The 22,891-nt window shown below is 41.7% G+C and overlaps 1 long non-coding RNA gene across 1 annotated transcript in view; it reads left to right on the top strand.

Moving 5' to 3' along the window:
• LOC115506207 overlaps positions 1-21,774 on the top strand; it is a 28,073-nt gene extending 6,299 nt beyond the window's left edge. The window contains exon 3 of the long non-coding RNA XR_003966278.1: positions 21,140-21,774. This is a non-coding gene — a long non-coding RNA (uncharacterized LOC115506207). The remainder of the gene's footprint in view (positions 1-21,139) is intronic.
• The last annotated feature ends 1,117 nt before the right edge of the window (positions 21,775-22,891 follow it).

Below are 22,891 nucleotides of genomic sequence, written 5' to 3'. Positions count from 1 at the left end.
GAAGCCCAGATTCCACACTGAGAAGAAGTGATTCTATGGCTGGAAAAGCAGGATTCACATTTGGATAGACTTCCCATGCCTATAAAGTTAGATTATCTACTTGGAGTGTAAGGATCAATGTTTGAATAACTACATTCAACACTTAGAGGGCCAAAGTTTATCCTCCGAGGGCTAAGTTCCTCAAGGAAGCTTAGATGCCAAGACAGTAAGAATGAGTCTTACATGGAGAACCAAATTTTATGTGTGGAAAGGCATGATTCACACCTAGAACTAAATCAATGACCAGAAGCTTAGCTTTCACACATGAAGTACTAGGTTCCAAGCCTGGGAGACCTAGGTCCTTATAGTATCAACTTCTATGACTCAAATGTCAGGTATGAAGGCTGGATTACCACATTCCACACTTGTAAAACTATGTTTTGTGCTTCAAGAATGAGATTCTACAGATGGAGCATCAATTTCCATTCCAGTAAGGTCAGGCTTTATGCTTAATACTGAGATTTCAAAGGTGAAGTATCAAGTTTTCTGTCTAGAAAATCAGGTTCCATATCTTGAAAAGTCAATCTCTGTATCTGGAATGCCAGATTTCTCACATTAAGACAGTGTTCCGTGCTTGAGGATTGGGATTTCACACATGGAATATCAGACTTGATGCTTGTAAGGCTGAGGTGCATTCTTAGAGATTGAGTTCCCACATATGCACTGTCATATTCCATGCTTGTAGGGTCAGGTTCTACAATTGATGACAGATTTTCCACCCATGGGATGTCATGTCCTTTGCTTGTAAGGCTAATTTCTCTATTCAGATATTGAAATTCCGTACATTGAGTGCCAGTTTCCATACTCACAGGGTTGGGTTCTGACATCAAAATTCCATACATGATGTGATAGGTAGCTTAAGAAATTAGGCTCCATGACTTGGCAAGCTGAAGTCTACGATTAAAATATGAGGTTCCATGTCTGGAGTGTAAGACTCCTCACATGTCAGGTCAAATTCCTTATTAGTAGATTGAAATTCTAACATGGAACTCCATGATCCACGATGCATTTTTTGTCTCCTAACAAGAAGTGACAGTGTCCGTGACTGTTAATCCAGTTTCTATTTATGGAGACTGAGATTCCATACATACAGAACCAGGTTCTCTGCTAATAGTTCCAAATTCCATGCATGGAGATTAAGATAACACACATGGTGTGTTACCATGCTTATAGGTTCAGATTCATGCTTAAAGATGGATATTTCAAATGCGGTACTCCAGATTGCATGCTTTTAGAGCCAGGTTCCACATACAGAGATTGAAATTCCACAATGGAGTGTCATATTCCATGCTTGGAGATTGAGATCCATACATGGTATGCCAGGTATTATGTCTGGAATCAATGTTCCGTCTTTTGTAGAGTCAAGGTCTGTGATTGAAACACCAGGTTCCATGACTGGAGTTCTGAGTTGCAAACATATCAAGTCATGTTCTATGTTCGTAACTTGAGATTTCACAAACTGAAATCCAGGTACCCTGTTTGAAGGGTTATATCCAAAACAGACAGCATGAAGATTCCATACTTTGTGTGTCAGGTTCCATACGTGGAGATTAATATTACATACATGGAGTTCCAGATTTCATGCCTGGAAGACCAGGTTCTATGATTTAAGGAGTGTAGGTCAATGGGTGACAAGCAAATGTAAATGCTGGAACCCATACTTCTGTGGCCAAAGTCTACATTTGGAGGTTGAAATCCACACGTGGAGTGCCACATTCCATCATTGTTGGTCCATGTTCCATACATGAATGTTATATTCTACACATAGGGAGAAAGGTGACAAGCTTTAGGTCCATATTTCACATAAAGATACAAATCTTTAAAATCTATTTGAATAGTAACAAGTTCCATGCTGGAAGACAAGTTTGCATGTCTTGGAAATATAAATTTGAACAGTGAAAGCCCATGTTCCTTGTTTGGATTACAGATTTCAAATATATGAAGCCAAGTTAAATGTTTGGAGATTAAGATTCCATACATTGAATGACAAGTTGAAAGCTTTCAGGGACAGGTCCAATGTCAAGATTGAAGTTTCACAGATGGAGCATCAGGTCTCATTCTTTTGGGGGCTAGACTCCATGTGTAGAGATTGATAATCCACATGTGAGGTTCCAGGTTCCATGCTGTAAGGCCTGGTTCTGTGTTTGGTGATTGAAATTCTATGCGCAAAATGCTATTTTCCATGCTTTTAGGGCCAAGTCCATGTTTGGATATTGAGAATATATGTGTGTATTTAATGTTCCATGCCTGAGGTTAAAGGTTCCTTGCCTTGGAAAGCCAACAGCCATAACCCGCATCCATGTCCAATGTCTGTAATGCCAAGTTTCACCCATATAAGACTGTTCTGTGCTTGCAGTTTGAAATTATATATATGGAGTGCTTGATTCCACGTTATTAAGACCAGATGAATTTCTTGTAGATCTACGTTCCACATATGAAATGCTAGTCTCCATTCTAGTTGAGCGAAGTGCCATGCAGAGAGTTAGAGATTTCAGGCATGAAATGCCAAGTGCCACGGATATGGAACCCAGTTTTTGCTTGGAGATTGAGATTCTATGCAGAGAGTGTCAGTATCATGTATATAGAGTCTGGCGCCGTGTTTAATGATCGAGATTCCAGACATGGAGTACTAGTTGGCATGATTTGAAGGCTAGGTTGAATATTGAGATTTCACACATGGAATGACAAGTTAAATTGTTCTTGGGCCAGATGCCATGTGTGGAGATCGAGGCTCCACATATGATGGGAGATGCTAAGCTTGTACAGTCAATTAAAATGTTTAGAAATTGCAGTATTAAATATGTACTGAAAAATATTATGCATAGTTTCATGTATTGTAGTGTTAACCTCTGTGACTTAAATGCCTTGAGGGCCAGGTTCATGTCTTGAGAGCCAGGTTCAGTGCATGTAAGGCGGTGCTGTGTCTCATGCATGGGGATTGGGGTTCTACACATACAACACTGGATGTGCTTGTAGATACATGTTCCATCAGTGCGTGTGTGATTATACATTGGAGTGCCGGGTTCCATGCTCAGAAATAAAGATTTCTCACAGGAAGTGTGAGGTCCTTTGTTTGTAGTGCCAGGTTTTATGCTCGGGGATTCAAATTACACAAATAATATATATCACGTTCTATGCTTACGGTGTGGAGATTGAAACTCCTTATGGTATACTAGTTTGCTTGGACTGCCGTAACAAAATACTATCAACTGGATGTCTTAAACAATAGAAAGGTATTATCTCACAGTTCCAGAGGTTAAAAGTCCAAGATAAAGGTGCTAGAAAATGTGCTTTCTGGTGAGGCCTCTCTTCCTGGCTTGCAGATAGTAACCTTCTTGCTATATCCCCACATGGTCTTCCTTCCCTCTGTGCACACACCAAGAGAGTGATCTCTGATGCCTCTTTATCTTTGTATAAGAACATCAGTCCTATTGGATTAGGGCCTCAGCCTTATGACTTCATTTCACCTTAATTACCTCCCTAAAGGTGCTATCTTCAAATAAGTCACACTGAGGGGTAGGACTTCTAGACATGAACTTGTGAGGGTGCAATTCAGTCCATAACGCATAGTGTGGCAGATACAGTGCCTCAGAGATCAGTTTCCTTGTTTTGGAGGGCCAATGCCTATGGCTGAAATGCCAATTTCCATGTCTGAAATATGAGGCTTCAAACATGTCTGGCCATGTTTCATTCTTATAATCCATACCGCTAGTGCCAATGTCCATGATTATAGGTTCAGGTTCCATGCTTGGAAATCAAGCATGAAATGCTAGTTTCTGTACTCGTAGGGCCATATTATACCTCCTGGATGTTGAGATTCCACACATAGAGTTTCAAGTTCCTTGACAGGAAAACCAAATTCTATATATAGAGAGCCAAAATCTATGACAGAAATACAGATTGGGCACCCAGATCCACACCCTGAGGTTGTTCATGTTTGGAGATTGAGAATCCACACATGTGATGCCATTCTCCATGCTTTTAAGGCTTTGACTGCTACATTGACATTAAGACTACTAACGTGGGGTTCCAGTATCCATGACCAGATCAGTTTGCAAGTTTTGACAAGCCCATGTGAATGACTGAAATACAAGGTTATATATTTGTAGTGTCATGTTCCACACTTGAGCCAAGTTCCATGCTTTGAGATCGATATTCCACACATGAAGTGCTAAGTTCCAAGCCTATACAGCCTAGTTTTTATGCATGAAATTCAAAGGTCTATATATGGCAGACTGGATTCTATGCTTTCTGGGTCAGTTTTCATGTTTGGATGTTGAGCATGCATTCACTGAGAATGAAATTCCATACCTGGGCAACACGAGATCATGTCTTACAAGGACAACTTCTATGACTTATATACCAGATTCCAACTTTACCACATTCATCACAGTAAGTCCATGGAGATTCAGATTCCACACATGGAATGCCAAGTTGCATGTTTGTAGAGCCTGGTACCATGACTGGAGATTGTACTTCTGTATATGAAATGACAGAGGTTTCATACTCTGAGTTTGAGATTCCATAAATGGAGTGTCAGCTTTCATGCTTGTAGTGCTGAGTTCCATGTTGCAAACTGAGGTCACATACGTGTAGTGCAAAGTTCCATGACAGGTCACCAGGTTCCTAGTACAGTCAACATCTATGCCTATGCCCAGGAGCCACATGTAGAAGTCCAAATTCCACACATAGAAGACCAAATTCTATGCCTAGAGAATCAAGATTCACATTTTGTACTAGTTTTCTGTAACTGGAAAGCCCAATTCCATAATTAGACATCTAAGTTCCCTGACCGAAAGGCTACATTCTATACCTGGAGGGCCAGATTTCATGGTCAGAGTGTTAGTTTTCACTGGAATTCCAACTGCATACCTGTAAGGCTGTGTCTCATGTGGAAAATCAGAGTTTATGCCTGGAAAGGCAACATAAAAGTTTTAAATCAACATCCAAAACATCAGATTCCAGAGTTGGTTTGTCAGATTCCATTCCTCTAGACTCATTTTCTACACAGAGTTCCTTATTTGTAGGGTGAAATCCTATGTTTAGGGCCAGGTTTCACAACCAGATGACCATGGTTCATGCCAGGAAGGCTGGGCTATGTGCCTAGAAGTCGGGCCTCATGCCTGGTGTGCCAGCCTCCCTGGATATACTATATAGTTCCAAGTACAAAGGCAGGTTACATGGCTGTAGGGTCATATCTGGAAGACCAGATCTCATACATGGTAGGATGGAATTCAGGCCTGGAAGTGCTGAATCCATGTTTGGAGGGCATATTCCATGATTGCATGCAACTTTCCACTTCCACACTGGAGGGACACAATCAAAGCATGGGACCAAGTTTCAGGCCTGGGGGTAAAGGGCGGGGAGGGCTCATTCCATGCCTGCAGGGCTACATTCCATGCCTTAAGAGCCAGGTTCCTATTAAAGAAGAGCCATGCTTTTCCAAGCCTAGAAGACCAAGTCCAAAGCCTAAATGTTCCAGTTGCATGGCTGGAAGGCCAGAGTCCCTGTGCCAAAAGTAGGCATTCCAGCCCTCACTGTGCTGGGAAAAAGGATTTACCTTCGGATTTATTATTCCAACAACGGCCATTCTAATGGTCAGGTTGAGACTGTCTTCTGACATAACCCAACAATAAGCAGAAAAATTATGAGGCTTGCCAAGAGTTTTAATGCAGTGGCATGGTTTAAGAAAATGCTTCTACTGAATAAATTTATTTGAAGGGACAATGAGAGACATAAATCAAATGTTTTGGTTTGCACACTTAATAGTCATGATTGTTCAACTTAGTTTATAATGGCAATTCCTGCGTACTAATTAAGACTATACCTGAATTGTATCATTTCGTTCCATGGGATAGCCCAATTTGACAGATTAACTGTAGCACAGAGAGTTTTACTGGTGTTCCCCAAAACGCCTAGCTGGACACAGTAGAGGAGGACTATGAGCTCTGCTACATTTTATGTATTTTAGATTATAATGGGCTCTGTTGTTCTGAACGAACCAAGACAAGAAGTAGTTAGTGTCAATTCCTTGGCTGCACAACCGGACGCAGCTATCTCTGTGGTATGATACACAAAACCTACATTTTGAACCGCAAAATAACCTTACAAAATAGCCTTCGTATAAGAAAGAAATGGTATATCAACTCCAATAACTTCCTTATAGCAATAAAAAAAAACACCCAAGTTTCATTCAACTTCAGAGGCATAAATATATGGCATGCACACTGTGTGATATTCATAATTAGTTCTTATAAAGCAATGTTCATCCCTGAAGCATTTTATGAAATTAACTAATTAATCTTCACCATATCCTTTGGAGAGAGATAACTGTACTCTGTCTGCAAAGAGCCTCTGCCATGGGACTGAAAATGCTTTATGAATATTATATACAGTGATAAACAGGCTCTAGGCACTTCAGACGCACACAAGCTGACATTGAGGATATTAGGATTCACTCATTCACTAAGCAAATATTTATGTAGTGTCATTACTAGAAATCTCTAACTGGGGGACTGATGTCCTCAGGAGGTAAGATATTGTCTGACTGGCGGAATGCAGTGGAGATTGTGAGTGTGCGATGTTCTCTTTAGAAAAGACAACAAATCCCTATTGACGTCTTTGCCCCAGATACAGAATTGGTCTTACGAGGGCAGTTCCCCAAAGTGCAGAGACTTCCTCTTCCTTCCGTTCACATTTCTTACCCTGTAGAGTTGATTTCTGGTTTGGCTACAGAACACGGATTGCCTTGAACTTGTCATGCAGCCTCCAGTGCTTGCACGTCTTAGTCATCGTAGCTAATGACTGCTCACTGCTTCCTTTCCAGGCCTGTTCTAGTCTCCAGCACCACTCACAACTCTCAGCTACAGTCTGGAAAGAAGGAAGCATTCCTAGTCCAGAAATCTAAGGTTCAGCATTCAGTCTTCTGTGAGTCTAGCACTGAATGTTCGCCTAGTAACACTTTTTGAAAACTAGGTTTGTGTCTTGGATGAGGTTCCTGAGAAACAGACTCTGAAAGGGGACACTGGTGCAAGTGATTTATGGAGGGAATGTTCTTGGGAGGAGCCAGGCAGGGAATGAGAAAATCAGGACAGCACGAGAGTTGGAAGTATGGTTTAAGAAGTCTGGTTTCTGCCTCATCTACTTACCACTGGGGTTGCAATTCTCCTCCCAGAGGCAAGGGGGCTAGGCTAGTATATGGCCAAATAAGTCAGTCATTGGATATGAGCCACCTTCAGAGAGGGACCAGGTCCATAACTGGGATATCTCTAAGTGAGGTGGCACTCATCAGCCTTGCACAAAAGTTTGTCAGGAGTCGACACCCCCAGGACCTGGGGGATCCACCCCCAGGATTGGTGTGGGAAAGGGGATCTGGGCAGAGCACCAGCAACTTCCTCAGCAGTCTCCTTGTACCACTCAGATCTACTTATTTCTTGCATTAAGTTTTCATGGTACACTCACAGCTCTTTCTGGCTTCTGTTTACTCATAATTTCTGTGTAAACCTCCAAAAGGAGCCTTATTAAGACAAACAATACCCTACTGCCATTAGTACAGATGAAGAAACTGAAACTCATTATCTAACACCCTCCTTTACTACTCTTCAATATTTCTCTCATCCTCAGCTCATACTTTTGATGGTCTAGGTGGCTTGCCTGGGGGCACCTGGATGGCTCAGTTGGTTGAGTGTCTGCCTCTTGATTGGGGTTTAGGTCATGATCTCACAGTCCTGAGATCAAGCCTTGTGTTGGGTTCCATGCTGAGCGTGGAGCCCGTTTAAGATTCTTTCTTTCAAATTATAAGAAACTCTTAAATACAGAGAACAGACTGAGGGTTGCTGGATGGGAGGTGGGTGAGGGGATGGATTAAATGGGTGATGGGCATTAAGGAGGGCACTGGGTTCATATGTAAGAGGGTTCAACTCCTGAAGCTGAGACTACACTGTATGTTAACTAACTTGAATTTCAATAAAATTTAAACAAAAAAGATTCTCTCTCTCTCTCTCTCTCTCCCTCTTCCCCTCTCTCCGCTGCCCCTCTCCCCAGCTCTTTTTCTTTCTCTCTGTCTCTCTAAAATTAAAAACTTTTAATTTAAAAAAAATAAAAAAATAAACATATTAGGTGGCTTGCCTGGTGGCTAACCTAGACCCACATTTCCAAATGCTCTGAGCCTCTGATTACCCTTCCCTAATCAGATCATAGTTGTTATATTTGCCCATTTGAATTAAAATCGGGCATAGGACTACATACCTAGAGATGCTCGAAGACATGTGTGCCAAGTATATTTCTCCCTGCCTCTCATATAATTAATACCAGTCCTACCTCCTCAGTCATTTCTTTGTCTGCTGGTCTGTTGGAACAATAATCCCAAATAAACAGGTGGTAGCCAGAGACTTTTCTTTAGTGAGACTTTAACTGTGTTCTTCGGTGGGAATATTATCTTTCTGGGAATGAGGATCTCTGTTCCACAGAGCCTAAACTTACAGAGGTGGGAAACATAAATTTTCCAAGAGGGTGATTGGGAATGATAGTGACCGGTCATTTCTAGGTTCTAAGACTAAGTTCTAAGAGTAAGGTGTATTATATCTACTGGGGATACAATACCATATAATAGATGCTGATATACAATCACAGGTTTGTTTTTTGTTTTTGTTTTTGTTTTTGTTTTTGTTTCTGTGTCTGTAAATTTGTAAGCTGGCATGTTGTAGGAGCAGTGGAGCCCATTATCATGTGTCCACTGCTACACTTCCTTTGTTGTAAAGTGACTCTCTTGTCCCAAGTCAATGTTATATAAGATCCCATAAAGAGAAATCCTATTCTTTTGGTTATGATACTGGTTGATACACTGTGGGAAGGAAAAGCAAAACTGTACTCCTACCTCAGGATGAATTTCTGTCCTTTTTAGGGTAGAAAGGGTTTATGTAATCAACTTGCTACCAACTGTCTGATTTCCTTAAGAGATGATGTCATATCGGATGCTCAGGATTTCTCTTTCTTATTGGGAGGTCAGATATTCAGCAGTGGTATTAGCTAGATCAGATCTGGTGTACTTTTTGAGCAATGCATAGCCTCTATGTTTGCAACTATGGCTATTCCATTGATGGGCCCATTGCAGAAGCACAGAAGTAGATAAGGACAGACGCTGATAGGTAAATAATCCTGTCCACTTGGTACTTCTGCACTGGATGCTTTCCAGGGAGTTACGTTAATGTAGAATACAAAGATATTCACACTTTGTGCCCCTTCCCCCAGGTTATATTACATACCTCTTTCCTAGACCTCCTTGTCCCCAATCTCCTCATCCTGTTTCTTCCAGGACTCTGACCAATCAGCCAAGCCATTTACTACTGCCCATGATTCTATGTACATTCTTAATTCAGGCCATTTTTCTTTCTACACAAAGTATGAGGTTCTCTGCACAAAAGTTCTATCCCTTGGGAAGATCTTATCTCACCACTGTCTTTCGGAGTCACCCCTGCCTCATCAGTCCATTTTCAACTTGTAGAACATACTGAGCTAAACTGTGAACCAAGCCTGGGCTTTTTCCTCCTCCATCATCTGATCTCAGGGGGCCCCAGAAGGGGGCCGAGCATATGGGGTATGGATCATCTGTTCTTGTATATTACTCTTGCCTTCTGGGAATGACTAAAATCAATCTCAGATATTCCACCTTCACTTTATAATGGATTTCTATTGATCATATGACATAGTGAGTCTGACAGGATTCAGCTCGTGATAGATAATTCTGGCTGGATGGTCATTTAATGTTCCATCATCAGAAGCTCAGTATTTACTAGGGTCCATGAAACATGCCAAAAATTGCTCTTCAATTCTTCATATACTTATCTGCTGCAGATAACAACATTTCCCCAGAACCTTAGGTGTCTATTCTATAATTCTCCTACTGAACCTTGCTGGAAACTCCACACAGATAGCTATGGTACCATGGAATCTGCTGAGCCATATGGCCCAGTTGGTAGGGCTGCTTGTACTGTAGCCTAGACCTGCCACAAAATCCTTTCTTTCTCTGAATCCCACTCAAAACTGATAGCCTTCATATAACTTGATGAATGAGTTGAAGCTTCCCAAACCCAAAGAAGCCGAGTTAGGATTGTGCTTCTTTCTTAGCTGTAGGAGGGACAAGGTAAGATGATTTGCCCTTTACCATTAAGAAGATGACTGACATGCCCCCATGTCACTAACGCCTCAAAACTTTCCCAACAACAGCCTTCTGATATATTTCAGAGTTTCACTCTCACCCTCTGGAGAATATTTGCCACTTCCTGCTCATTATGTTTAAATAAAGTGATGTCAACAATGTAACAGGCCGATATTATGTTCATGGGATATCCGAATGATCCAGGCTCCCTTCAACAATGTTGTAACAGATATCAGAGCAGTTAACTAGCACTGGAGCAAAACCATGAATACATATCCACATGTATCCCACTTATACCACATGTGAATCTGAACAGTTTTATTCCTTCTGTCGATAGCTGGAGAAGGATGCATTTTCTAGATCAATAGCCACATGCCACATACCGGAAGCTATATTGATCTCTCTTATTGATGACAACATTTGGCACAGATGGCTGTTGAGCTAAATTTGTATTGTACACTGTTATCCACTATAATCTATTCAGTTCTTGCAGGGGACAGTCTGATGGATTATACGAAGATATGATTCCTATAGCCCTTGTCTTTGAAAACGCCAATAATCTCTGCCATTCCATCCAAGCTGTGACATTGGCTTTGGTTTGTTATTTTGGCTTGAAAAGGGAAGCTTCAAGGGATTTTACTTGACCTTTCCTACTCCAGGAGCTCTTTTTCCACAGGTCAAGAAACTAATGTGAAGAGTCTACCACTTACCAAATATGTTCATTCTTATTTTACATTTGAGAATTGGGGAAATGACCACTGGGTGGGTCTGTGGACCTGGTGAACCAACTGTGTATACACATGACAGTTCTCTACTTATGACCTGACTTCCATTCACTGCTGCTGTAATGTGGGGAGGGGCTCATGATGGCACTTAGTTGTCCAAGTTGAGTGTCAGATCAGACTTTGTGTCCAGCAGCATCTCAGTGTATAATTTACCAGGAAATATCTGTGGGTCAATTTGGGATAGGACTAAAGAATTACAACTTGGCTGTGGTACTGCAGAGGTCTTTATTCACGGGGACTCAGCAGCCTCTCTTTTTATTGAAGAGTTCTTCTGAGAATGGGCTCAAGTCTAAATGAAAATTGGACAAAGGATCACGTCTGTCTATTGGACAGTGTGTGTGTGTGTGTGTGTGTGTATGTGTGTGTGCGTATGTATGTATATGTGTATGTATCTGTGTGTATGTGTGTGCGTATATATATATATATATATCTGGCCTCTAAGAATGTTTTGTTTTTATGAGCTATCTTTGTAGTTATTTTAAGTAAATTTTAAAGATTGAATTGGCTTTATTAAATGAGTCATGACTCAGGTAGCATCCCATGTAGCAAGTAGAGGGGAGCTCCAAAGGGCTACATAAAAGGTAAAGTCTTCAAAAGTAAAGAGAAAGTGGGGGAAAAAAGGATATTATTAGCAAAAGATCCATTATTTTAGCACGGTTGCCTTTCTTAGGGGAAGAGAAGGGGCCTATCAGTGAATTTCCTAGTGCTGACCAGAAATTCCCATGTTGACTGGTTAAAGGTCAGATTTCTAGGGCATTGAAACCGCAGTTTAGGTATTAAGTCTTGGTTTAATGACTAGGGGCCTTAACCTAAGCGATGCCATTTTGGGTCTGTGGCTCTCTTACTGACACTAAATTCCCCAGGGCTTTACTCATTCTGCACGTTAGAAACCTGTGTTTTCCCCTACAAACCTCCTTCCTATTGGTCTCCTCAGACACGGACTGCTTGCCATGCTGTCTGGATGTCGGGACCCAGCCAGCTCGCCTCCGCTCCCAGCAGGCTGGTCTCACCCACCCCTCACTTCTACTCTGCACTGGCAGGAGGTGAGCCGGCCTCTGGAGGGAGTGCAATGGAGTGTACTGGCTCACTTCTCCGTGCTTTGGAACTAATAGCATCATGAAGCCAGAGCCAGCCTGAGATTGTAAGAATCTTTAAAGAAAACACTGTCATTTCATTTCTTCAACCTTGGTGCCTTGGAATACATTTTTATTGCATCTCATTTTGCAACGGAGTATCATTTTCAAGCAGGATTTGTTCCTGTCACGTGAAATGATCAATTTGTCCATTTAGAACTGCAAATCTAGTTATTCATGCTCTGGGTAAGCAAATTAAATTTTTTTCTTTGGGATTATTGACAATATCTCATATTCTGAATTCTACTGAGATGTCAAAGAGGAGTTTTTAAGAATCACAATAATTTGCAAAGTGGGTTTGTGACTCTGATGAGGTAACCAGGGAAGGAAGCGCATGCGCTGAGGCCCGAAAGAGGCCTTCACATCCCCCTGCCCAGCCCCTGTGGAGCAGACAGTTGCTGTGCTGGGACAAAGATGGGGCTCCAGGAGCAAACTTGTGGAAGAGGGAAAGGCAGGGTCGTGAGGACCTATTGTCCAGGTTGAAACAGGGTCCCAATAAGTGGCTATGAAGATAGTGAGGAGGCACATGTCTGGAAGTCCTTGAATGGTGGGCTTCAGTGTATCTTTGCTTCAGCCTTGTTGCTCCAGAGTTAAATCTTCATTAAGTAAATTCGTATTTGGTAATAATGCCATAGGTGATATTATGGATTAGTGCTATTCACACTAACCCTTTCCAGGTCAGAGTCATAGTGGTCTGGCAGACCCAGAATGGAAACTCCTCTGCTCGTATTTATGACGGGTGCCATGATATCGTTTCTTAAACATCGCTCGTGATGCGAATAACTTTGAAATATTTCTGATTATAAAATAAGATATAATTAGTATACATTTTTTTAAGCACAAGCACATATTAAGGTAAAAATGAAAGCCATTCGAAGTATTACCACCCAGATGAAATGACCACTAATATTTTATATTTTGGAAATCTTTCCTCCTACCATCTCTAGGCTTACACACACACACACACACACACACGCACACACATTCAGTCACATTCTCTTTACGTCATGGCATACATTCTGTCATATGTTCAAAATTGCTTTTAACTAGATTTAATGCAATTTTGAATACATTAAAATTTATTGGGCTTACCCCTCTATTCATGAAAGTTTAAGCGGTATAAAAACTAGGGCTCATAAACCATGTTACAGTGAATGTAGAGTGTACATCTATATTGATCCAATTTATATTCTTCCTCAGGTGTTCCCGGCCCCACCTGCCCACCAGGCCTGCAGCCGCTTTGGCACTGAAGCTCAATGCAGAGCAGCACTGCCTTGGCACTGGCCCCATCTCCCAGCTCTGGGGGCTGTCTCATGTTCCCCCAAAGATAAGGGTCATACAGGAGAGCTTCCAGAAGGACAGCTGCAGCCCCAACCAGATTCAAAGGGACCCATGGTTCTGACTCCTCCCACCACTTCCCAGCTCAGAGGGAGCCGAGCCCTGGGTCCCTGTTTTGTGGGAGGAGGGACTGACTTCCCAGGGCTGCCTGGATGGACCAGGTAGCACAACCTGGAAGTGCAGGGGTCCCTAATAGCCAGAGGGACAGGTGAGTAGGGGACAGGGTACACTGACTGGGGAAAGACAGAAGATTTGGAAAGATGACAAGTGGATGCCCCCCTTCCTTCCTTTACCCCAGGACGCTTCCCAGGTGCAGTGGGTCTACACAGCCAGACCAGAGAAATGTGGCCTACCTAGGGACTGGCTTTATTTTCTTATAACATTGTGGCCACCTCACTAAGTGCCACTTTCTTCTTTCTCCTTTCTTTCTTGCCTGGCTTCCCTTTTCCATCCCTTTTATGGCTCTGGGATTGAACCTGTCCACAAAGCTTTGCTTCAGACTCTTTTCTAGGCAATCCAGGCTAAGCCATCTTCTTTGTGATGTTGTCCCTTTATCGCCTTAGAGAAAAATGCCTGGGAGTAAACTGCTGGGTTGAAGGGCAGACATAATTTTAACTTGAATAGGAGTTGGCTAACTACCCTCCACAGAGACTTGAATTAGTTTACCTCCCTCCCATCAATTGAATGCTAATTTCTCTTTGAGGCAGAAAATGATGGACTGTGAAATGAATTCTTTTTCTCACCTTTAATCTTTTTTGTCTTTTGCTAAAATGAACATTAAATTCATGCTGTTTCTGAAAGAAAAATTCAATAGCTCCAAGCAATTCAGCCTGGGGAAAAGTGTTTAATGGTACATTTTAAACATTTTTTGCTGTTGTTTACCATTTGTTCTCATGCACTACTTCCATGAAAGAAACTAATAGAAAACTCATCTAATTTAAATAGTCCTTTTTTATATGAGGTACTGATTTGCCAAAGTTTAAACTTTAAAAGAGCAGAATAAACATGGCAATTTATCATGTAACAGATTTTTATTCAACAACACTTACTAAGCCACGGCAGTGCATTAGGCGCTTAATATACACAGTGGAAAGTAAGCCAGATACGTTGGCCTCTGCCTTTTTTTGAGTGTATGGTCCGCAGACATGACAATGGGCAGGTTGCATGGTTTGAATTGTCATGGAAGGGCTGCTTGAGGCTTCCCAGAGGAAGTGACCTCTAAACTGAAACCTAAAGAATGAATAGGGGTTGGGGAGGCAAAAGCATGGAGGTCAGGAACTGAAGGAACTCTGTGTGTGTGTGTGTGTGTGTGTGTATACACAAATACATGTGCATGTGTGTGCATGCATATGTAAGTATATGTGCATATGTATGTACTTATGGGGAGGTCATGGTGGGCTCCTGGGGAGAGATAAAACTGGATTTTGCAGGGTCTTGAGAGCGACATGAAAGACACAAAGATTCTTTTGCACTGAATCCCAGGGCCAATGGCGGCCACTGACAATCTGTGAGCAGGGAGAACATTGGAATCCCAGGTCTCTAAGATCATTGCTCTGTGGGTTGGAGAACTAACAGGGGAGGGAAATGTGAGAGGTAAGGAGTTCTGGGAAGAGGCTCTAGCATCAGGGGTGAGATGCTCCAGAAGTGAGATGAGGCAGAAATGCAGACAAATGGCGGGCAATGGATTCCAGAACTGTTTATGTCAGAATCCTTAAGACCAGGTGAATTACTGGATTTCTGAGGGGTAAAGGGAGTTGAGATCATTCCCACCCTTCTTAAAAGAATATTAAAAATTTCCATCAAGCATGTCATGTTCTTTGCCCATATTCACAAGGAGCTATGAGAAGATTTATATAACTGCTTGTTATATAAATTAATGATGATTAGATTCATTGAACAACTATTTTGAGCCAAGCGGGAATAGTTTATTTAATCCTCACAGCCCTCCATGAGGTGAGTGCTATTATTATTCCCTCTTTCAGATGAAGAAACTGAAGCACAGGTAGGTTAAATGATTTGCCTAAGGACACATAGGTCAAAGTGGGAGACTGTGCATGACCCAGTGTGTACTTTGTCTGTCTGTCTGTCTCTCTCTCCCTGCCAATATTATTATGATGACTTCCATTGGCAAAAATGAAAGAGAACCCAGTGAAGTTAGGAAATTCTTTTAAACCTAAAGTAATTTGGGGATGATTGGGTGGCCCAGTTGGTTGAGCATCCGACTCTTGATTTTGGCTCAGGTCATGATCCCAGGGTTGTGGGATCCAGCCCTGTATCAAGTTCCATGCTGAGAGTGGAGCCTGCTTAATCTTCTCTCTCTCTGTCTCTGCCCCTCTCCCATGCTTGTGCTCTCTCTAAAAAACAAAAAACACAAACAAAATCCTAAAACAGTTTTACCTGGTGGAAAACGGGCAGTTCATTCAAAAGATTGTTTTTGCAATCTGTAAATTACTTTAATATATTATGCACTTTCAAAATCTTTCTCTAAAATTGTAAATAAAATGTTGCATTTTTATATGGTTCTTAATAGGATGGAGTCAGCTCACCTTAAGGATGTACTATAGTCCAAAGGGACTAGTTGTTTCATAAAAACATATGGTAAGTGCCTGCTTGGGGTTCTGACACATTCACTAGAACAACTATATGATTAGAATGTGGTTTCCAACTCTTGTATAGTGAAAAGTAGCTTAACAAACTTAATAGAAAATCACTTTTGAAAAGTTGTTTCACATAACTTTGGCTTACTCACAAACTAGGAAACATTTCAGCTTTTGGGGGTTCTCTTTTGGAGAAAACAAGTAGTCGGTCTGTTTTTACATATGTCCGTAATTAGAGGCTAATCTGCATTTTTAAAGGAAATGTTACAACTTATATAAAGGAGCAACTAGGAGGGGAAAATGCTAAGCAGGGTGGAGGTGGGCACTTCAGATTCTCCATAATTGCAGGCATATGAGAAAGTCATTTCTAGGACAGAACTGGGGTAGAGAGTGGGCACATTCTTACTGTTCACATTATCCCTTAACACCTCTTTGAGTTTGGTAACGTGCACAGTACTGCACCCATAGTGATGACCCTACTGTGCACTGGTTACTGACTTATTCAGCCAGTATCAATGGAAACTTCCCCTGCATCAAGGCAGCACTAAGCACTGGGGGCAGAGTGATCAACAGAATATTCCAAGTCTACCACAAAGTGCTCACAGCCAAATTTATACCCATTCTTGTAACCCCACAGAAATCTTACAGAGTGGATGCTAAGATTCGGACAGGCTAAGTGACTTGCTGATAACCTCAGAGCTGGGTTTGGCTCCCCTAATGCTACCCTTTCTGCGTCCTGGGTCCCCAGGGTTCAGTGATACATGCCCAGGACTTCACTGTGCGGTTCCCAGATGCCTACATTTGTATGAAGAGACTTAGTCAGAAAGGAATGGAGCCTCTTTCTAGGGCCTTGATAAGACTCTTGAGGCATCTACACAGAGTTGTCCGATCCGCTCTCCCACCTCTCTGGGAGCCTGAATGTTTGTAAAGGTAGATGCTTATTCAAATTATGATAGCTGTTGCCTACACAGTATTTTCTATTTGTGATACGGTAGCTAAGTTCATCAGCATTTGACATTTTGAGGAGTGAGGGTGGCCCCTGCTATGTTTCCCTTCCTCTGCCATCTAGTGACCCAGCACAGCTCCAGTCAGCCTAGTGATCCGTGCTTATAATTCTTCTTCCAGATCTTGAAGTCCCTCTTCTTTGTGTCTGTATCTACTTTTGAGAGAGAGAGAGAGAGAGAATGAGGAGGGGAGGGGCGGGGGGAGAGAGAGAGAATTGCAAGCAGCCTCCATGCCCAACATAGGGTTCGATCTCACTACCCTTGGATGGCGACCTGAGCCGAGATCAAGAGTCAGAGGCTCAACTGCCTGAGCCACTCAGGTGCCCCTGTCTCTGTATCTTTTTATCATCAATTCATGTAATTGGATCTTATGACAAGGACGCAGATAACATCCTTCATTCTCTTACTCTAATTCCCATGTTGAGTATAAGATTTATTTTATCTTTCTTTTATTCATTCATTCCACATTTATTCAGTGCCCACCACGTGTCTAGCAATTTATCAGACACAAGATACAGACAAAAAATGCAGTTCTTTCTAGCATCTCAGAGTTTAGGCAGGCAGGCAACTAAAGAGGATTCTAAAAAATTACTTTTTAAAAAATCTGATAAGGGACATGAACCAGGTAGGTAGAGAGTGCTATGGAAACAAGGAGGAGGGAAAAACAACCCAGCCCTGGGGATTGGTGGGGGAGGAGAGGAAATGATGTCTCAGCTGATTCTTAAAACCCAACTAAATGATGGGCAGCCCAATTAAGGAAGATTGTTTATTCTCGGCAGAGAATGCCCAGGGCAACAGCCCAGGAGCATGGGAGAGCAATGCATATCCAAGTATCTGCAAGTAATGATAAATAGCCACATTTTAGTGCCATTATTTTTGGGCAAGGTACCATGCCAAGTGTTTCACATGCATTATTTAACTGAATATCTAAACCGTGCTCCTTAGGTAGCATTCTTATTTCTATTTATGAGTTGAGAAAAAGAGAGGCTCAGTCAAATGCCTTAGTATTATCCAAAGGTAATAAGAAGGTAGGCTGGGATTTGAGCCCAGGTTTTTCAGATATAAGAATTTGTCTGCTTAACCACTCCATCCCACTCCAGTAAATCTGTGTGGTTAGAATGTTGAGGCTGGGGAGGAGGCAGAGGGAGAATGGCAAGAGGTGACAGAAGCAAAGGTGATTTTATCTTGAAGGCTCCAGTGAGCCTCGGAAGGATTTTAAGCAGGTGTGTGCTACTCTGAGATGTGCATTTTAGAAGTCTCTCTCTGTAGAAGGTGGAAAGCATGGATTAGTGGGAGGATAGGTTGGAGACAAGGAGACCAGGCAGGTGGCTGGGACACTGCTCCAGATGAGAGATGACAGTTATCTGGTCTCATGTGGTGGCAATCAGGATGGAAGGAGAGGGTAGATTCCAAGATAACTTTTGTAACTGATTGGATGGGGTGAGGCTGAGACAGAGGAAGGGTGAGAGACAGTGCTGGAAAGAGTTTGACACTATTCCCAGGTTTCTTTTTTGGATGAAGGATGACATTCATCAACAAGATATGGAAGATAGGATAATTATGAGAAAATGATGAATTCATTTTGAGACATGTCGAATTCAAAATGCCTAAGTGACAGTCATAAGGAGACGTGAACCAGACAGGCTGAAATAAGAATCTACAGGTGAGGGGGAGAGGTCTGCTGGTTACAAAGTCGTCAGCCTAAAGACCAATGAAAACCATGGGACCGGATATTGTCAGTAAGCAGGGGAGAGAAAGGAGATGAGAATGGGAGAAAGAAAGAAAGGAAAAGGTGAAACAGGGACACTGTTTAGAAAACACTAACATTTGCAAGAATTAGAAGATCCCAAGAAGAAGACTAAAGCGGGGAGGGACAGGATCAGGGAGCCAGGATAAGAGTTTCAAGGAGGGAGCAAACAGTGGTGTCCAAGGCTATGGATAACAATCTTATAGTAACAGCGACCACCACTGCTTACCAGAACCCCGTTAAAAAGAAAACCACAGGCCCCAAATGGTGTCATGACAGTAAACCAAGGCCCCCCAGTCAGTAAGCCAAGATTTAACACCTAACCTAAATGCAGTTTCAATCCCCCAGAGAATGTAACCTTTAACGGCCAACTTAGAATTTCCTGGTCAGCACTAGGGAACGTACTGATAGACCCCTTCTCTTCTCCTTAGGAGGGCAGGCTTTCCTAAATAATGCATTCCTTGCTAATAAATTCCTCTCTTTTTCTTCTTCCTCCTCCTCCTCCTCCTTCCCTTCTTCTTCCTCTCCCTCCCTTCTTCCTTCTTTCTTTTCTTTCTTTCTTTCTCTCCTTCTCCTTCTCCCTCTCCCTCTCCCTCCCTTTCCTTATCGTTCTTCTTCCAATGCCCTCTCTCTGCCTTCTGCCTTTAAAACTCTTTATTTGTTTAGCTCAGTGAAGCCTCCTTCTACTTGCTAGTTGGGATACTGCCCAATTGAAGAATTAGTTGATCTTCAAATTTACTCAGTTGAATTTTGTTTTTTATGTTTATAATGCCCTTATGTGCTGGACATCCTACCATACATTTTATGTGAAGTCTCTCTGGTCCTTCCAACATGCTTGCAAGGTAGTGGTGCTGGTGGGGATAATAATGATTATCTTTGCTGAGCACTTTCTCTGTGCCTAGTGTTTACTCAACCCCTTGCACGCAATACCTCAACCTTGTTTGTACAGAAGAGTAAGTCAATTAAACCAATAGATGGCAACTTTATTTTACTCACACAGTAGTATAACAGAAAAAAAAATCCCCAGGGTAAAATAGCTTGTAGGAAAATAGCCATTATTTGTTAATCATTTTTGGCCCATGGTACTTACTATTTCTGAGTCCTAATTTTGCCATCTACAGTTACATAAATGGCCATGCAGAATAGGTATTAACAGGGAGCTGTGGCCTCCGCTGTCCTCTCTCTGTGCTCACTGCCAACCTCTGGTGTTAACTCTTGTCTCACTACTTTAAAATTATCCATTATAAAAATGTCTCTTTAAGTTGCATACGTTTTGCAAGGGCAAGGGCCAGCCTTTCTCAACATTTCCCCAGCTCTGCCTGTCAGTTGCCTCACATGAAGCAGACATTAAACAAATGTCTGAATAGAATTATTTTTTTCTAGCCGATGTTTTCCCCAATGACTTCACAAATGGCTCTCTGTAACAGAAGAAATTTAGATTGAATTTGTCATAGTTCAAACATCAAAAACTAACTCTTACTAACTTTTCAGAGTTTTCTAATGCACTTTTACATAGTATAGCCACCATGGGAAATAGTATGGAGCTTGCTCAAAAATTAAAAATAGAACTACCAAAAGATCCAATTATCCCACTTCATGGTATATTTCCAAAGGAAATGAAAATGGGATCTTGAAGAGGTATCTGTACTCCTATGTTCCTTATAGCATTATTCACAGTAGCTAAGAAGTGAAAACAACCTAAGTATCTACTGATGGATGAATGGATAAAGAAGATGTGGTATAGAGATATAAATGGAATATTATTCACCATGAGAAAGAAGGAAATCCTGTCAGTTGAGACCACATGGCTGAGCCTTGAGGGCATTATGCTAAGTGAAATAAACCAGACAGAGACAGATGATACTGCATGGTATCACTTATATTGGAGCCTGAAAAAGAAAACATGTTGAACTCAAAGAAACAGAGAGTGGAAGAGTAGGTGCCAAAGGCTGCAAAGGAGAGGGGAGGTAGGGGGAGTTGGGTTAACGGGTACAAATTTTTAGCTACAGGATGAAGACATGAAGAGCTAATGTAAAACAAAGGAATTATAGTTGATAACACTGTGTTATATCATTGAAGTTTTCTAAGAGAATAGAACTTAAATGTTTGCATACACACACTAGCTGACCAATGTAAAACAGAAAAGAAAATTTTTGAAGGATGCCTGGTCTTATGGGAAGTGGATGGGAAAGCTAGAGATCAAGGCTACCAAAACCACAGTCAAATTCCCTTATCGTATGGTTAAGTTGTCTTCAGGGGCTCTGCTGACATTGTGGTCACTCAACACCGTGTGGCTTTTGTCTATCACCATTAATATAATTCCCATCATGTCCCTTGCAGACTTAAAGTCCCAAGCAAAGCATCCTGTCGACTGAGTCCACATCTGTCTCTGCTGACAGATCTGTGATCTGTCCCTGTCCCCTGGGACCATCTTCCTTCCTCAGAAGAGATGCATCCTGCCTCTGATCAGGATCCTCACCATGGAGACATGACCTTCGATAAGGAAGAAGGTTTGGATCTTAGGCTGCCAAAGCAATGAAAATGTCCACTGAACAGACTGGAAGGATTCTGAACCATTGCTCCAAAGAGCATCCTTCCACAGAATTTTTAGACTATAAATAAGATAGATTCCTGGCTGTCTGAAATGCTTAGATAACAGTTCCTCTGTGAAACAGAGATGGATTGAAATACAATACGTTCCTGCACTGCGATCATCTCCTGAAATGCCAGAAATACTTTCGTGTCAATGTCTTATCATAAGAAGCCTGAGAGCTGGAATCTAGAATTACAATTCTTTTTCTTTCCCCCAGGATCTAGCTACAAAGATTTGGTAAGGAGATGCATTTCCTCCCCCAAGTCGGCTGTCTCCATTTGTAACTGATACTACATACAGCAGGGAAGCATCTGTGTTTCAGAAAAATGATGTGTGGAAACAGTTTTCAAAAATGCATGCTTTCTACATTAAAAAAAAAACAACTAAAAATATGTTTGGTTACCACTTTGTAGAGCCTATTGAATTTGGCTGTGAATGGGAATCTAATTGCCATCCATTTCTATTGGAGCCTTCTATGAACATGACATTTCCATTAAAAAAAGAAGTCAGCTATAGCATTATGATGTGGATGCTGAAATCATAAAAAAAATTAATGACTGGTTGGTAGGTTAATAATTTATATTTCTTCTTTGCAGCCCATTAGAGGAAATAAGCAAAGCCACAGGTACAGAAAATATCACTGGGGTTGGCAAAGGTAAAAGGAATATTCTTACTGAAGTGTTACAAATAGCTCCCTGGTTTTGAGTGATGATTACTGATTACTCTCCTATTTTTCATGTATAAATGGAGAATGTCTTCTTCTTTGTCACCTGCTCTTGTTACTGTGAGGTTGGCATCAAAGTATTAACACTTGCAGGGCTGAACTTAAGGGCTGAGGGACCCACAGCTTGGGTTACAGGGTCCAGACTTCAACTTGTTGCAGAAAAATCTGTTCACTCCTCCACGCATGGCAGGAATTACATCATATTTTCCTAAACTTTGTAGCTTGATGTTCTTGAGCAGCACCGCTCCTCCTTTCTTTCTGGTTTTTTCTTTTACAGTAATTTGAAGACCAGTGCCCATTTGATGAGTGGGACAGTCTGTTTTTTATGATTTTGTCTTTTCTTTTGGTGAGCAGTTGGCAAAGGGAAGGGGCTATTCCAGCAGTTCAGATAATGAGATTTGCCGTTAATAAGGTAAAAGCACACAACGACACCAGATTAATGTTTCTCAAGCACAGCTCCAATTAACATCCACCCTGATTAATCTAATGTCTCTAACTCCCTCCCTAATGAAGTCCAGAATTCTACCCCTGGACTTCAAGTGTCTTCACTTTTATCTTCAAGTGTCTTCACCTTTATCTATCTTCTGATGTTTTATTCTATTGTTTTCCTATGTGTATAGTATAGACCACCTCAGTGGTTCTCAATCCTAGCTGCAGATCAAAATGACAGGTGACGCTTTAAAAAAAAAACAAACGAAAAAAAACCCCAAAAAACCCCACTGAGGCCCAAGGCCCGCACTATGCTAACCGAGTATGATTCTGGGGGGTGAAGCAC

This window comes from Lynx canadensis, chromosome F2 (genome assembly GCF_007474595.2).
Source record: "Lynx canadensis isolate LIC74 chromosome F2, mLynCan4.pri.v2, whole genome shotgun sequence".
Lineage (NCBI taxonomy): Eukaryota > Metazoa > Chordata > Mammalia > Carnivora > Felidae > Lynx > Lynx canadensis.
Note: the sequence above shows the minus strand (reverse complement) of the source record. Positions and strands in the feature narration are given on the sequence as shown.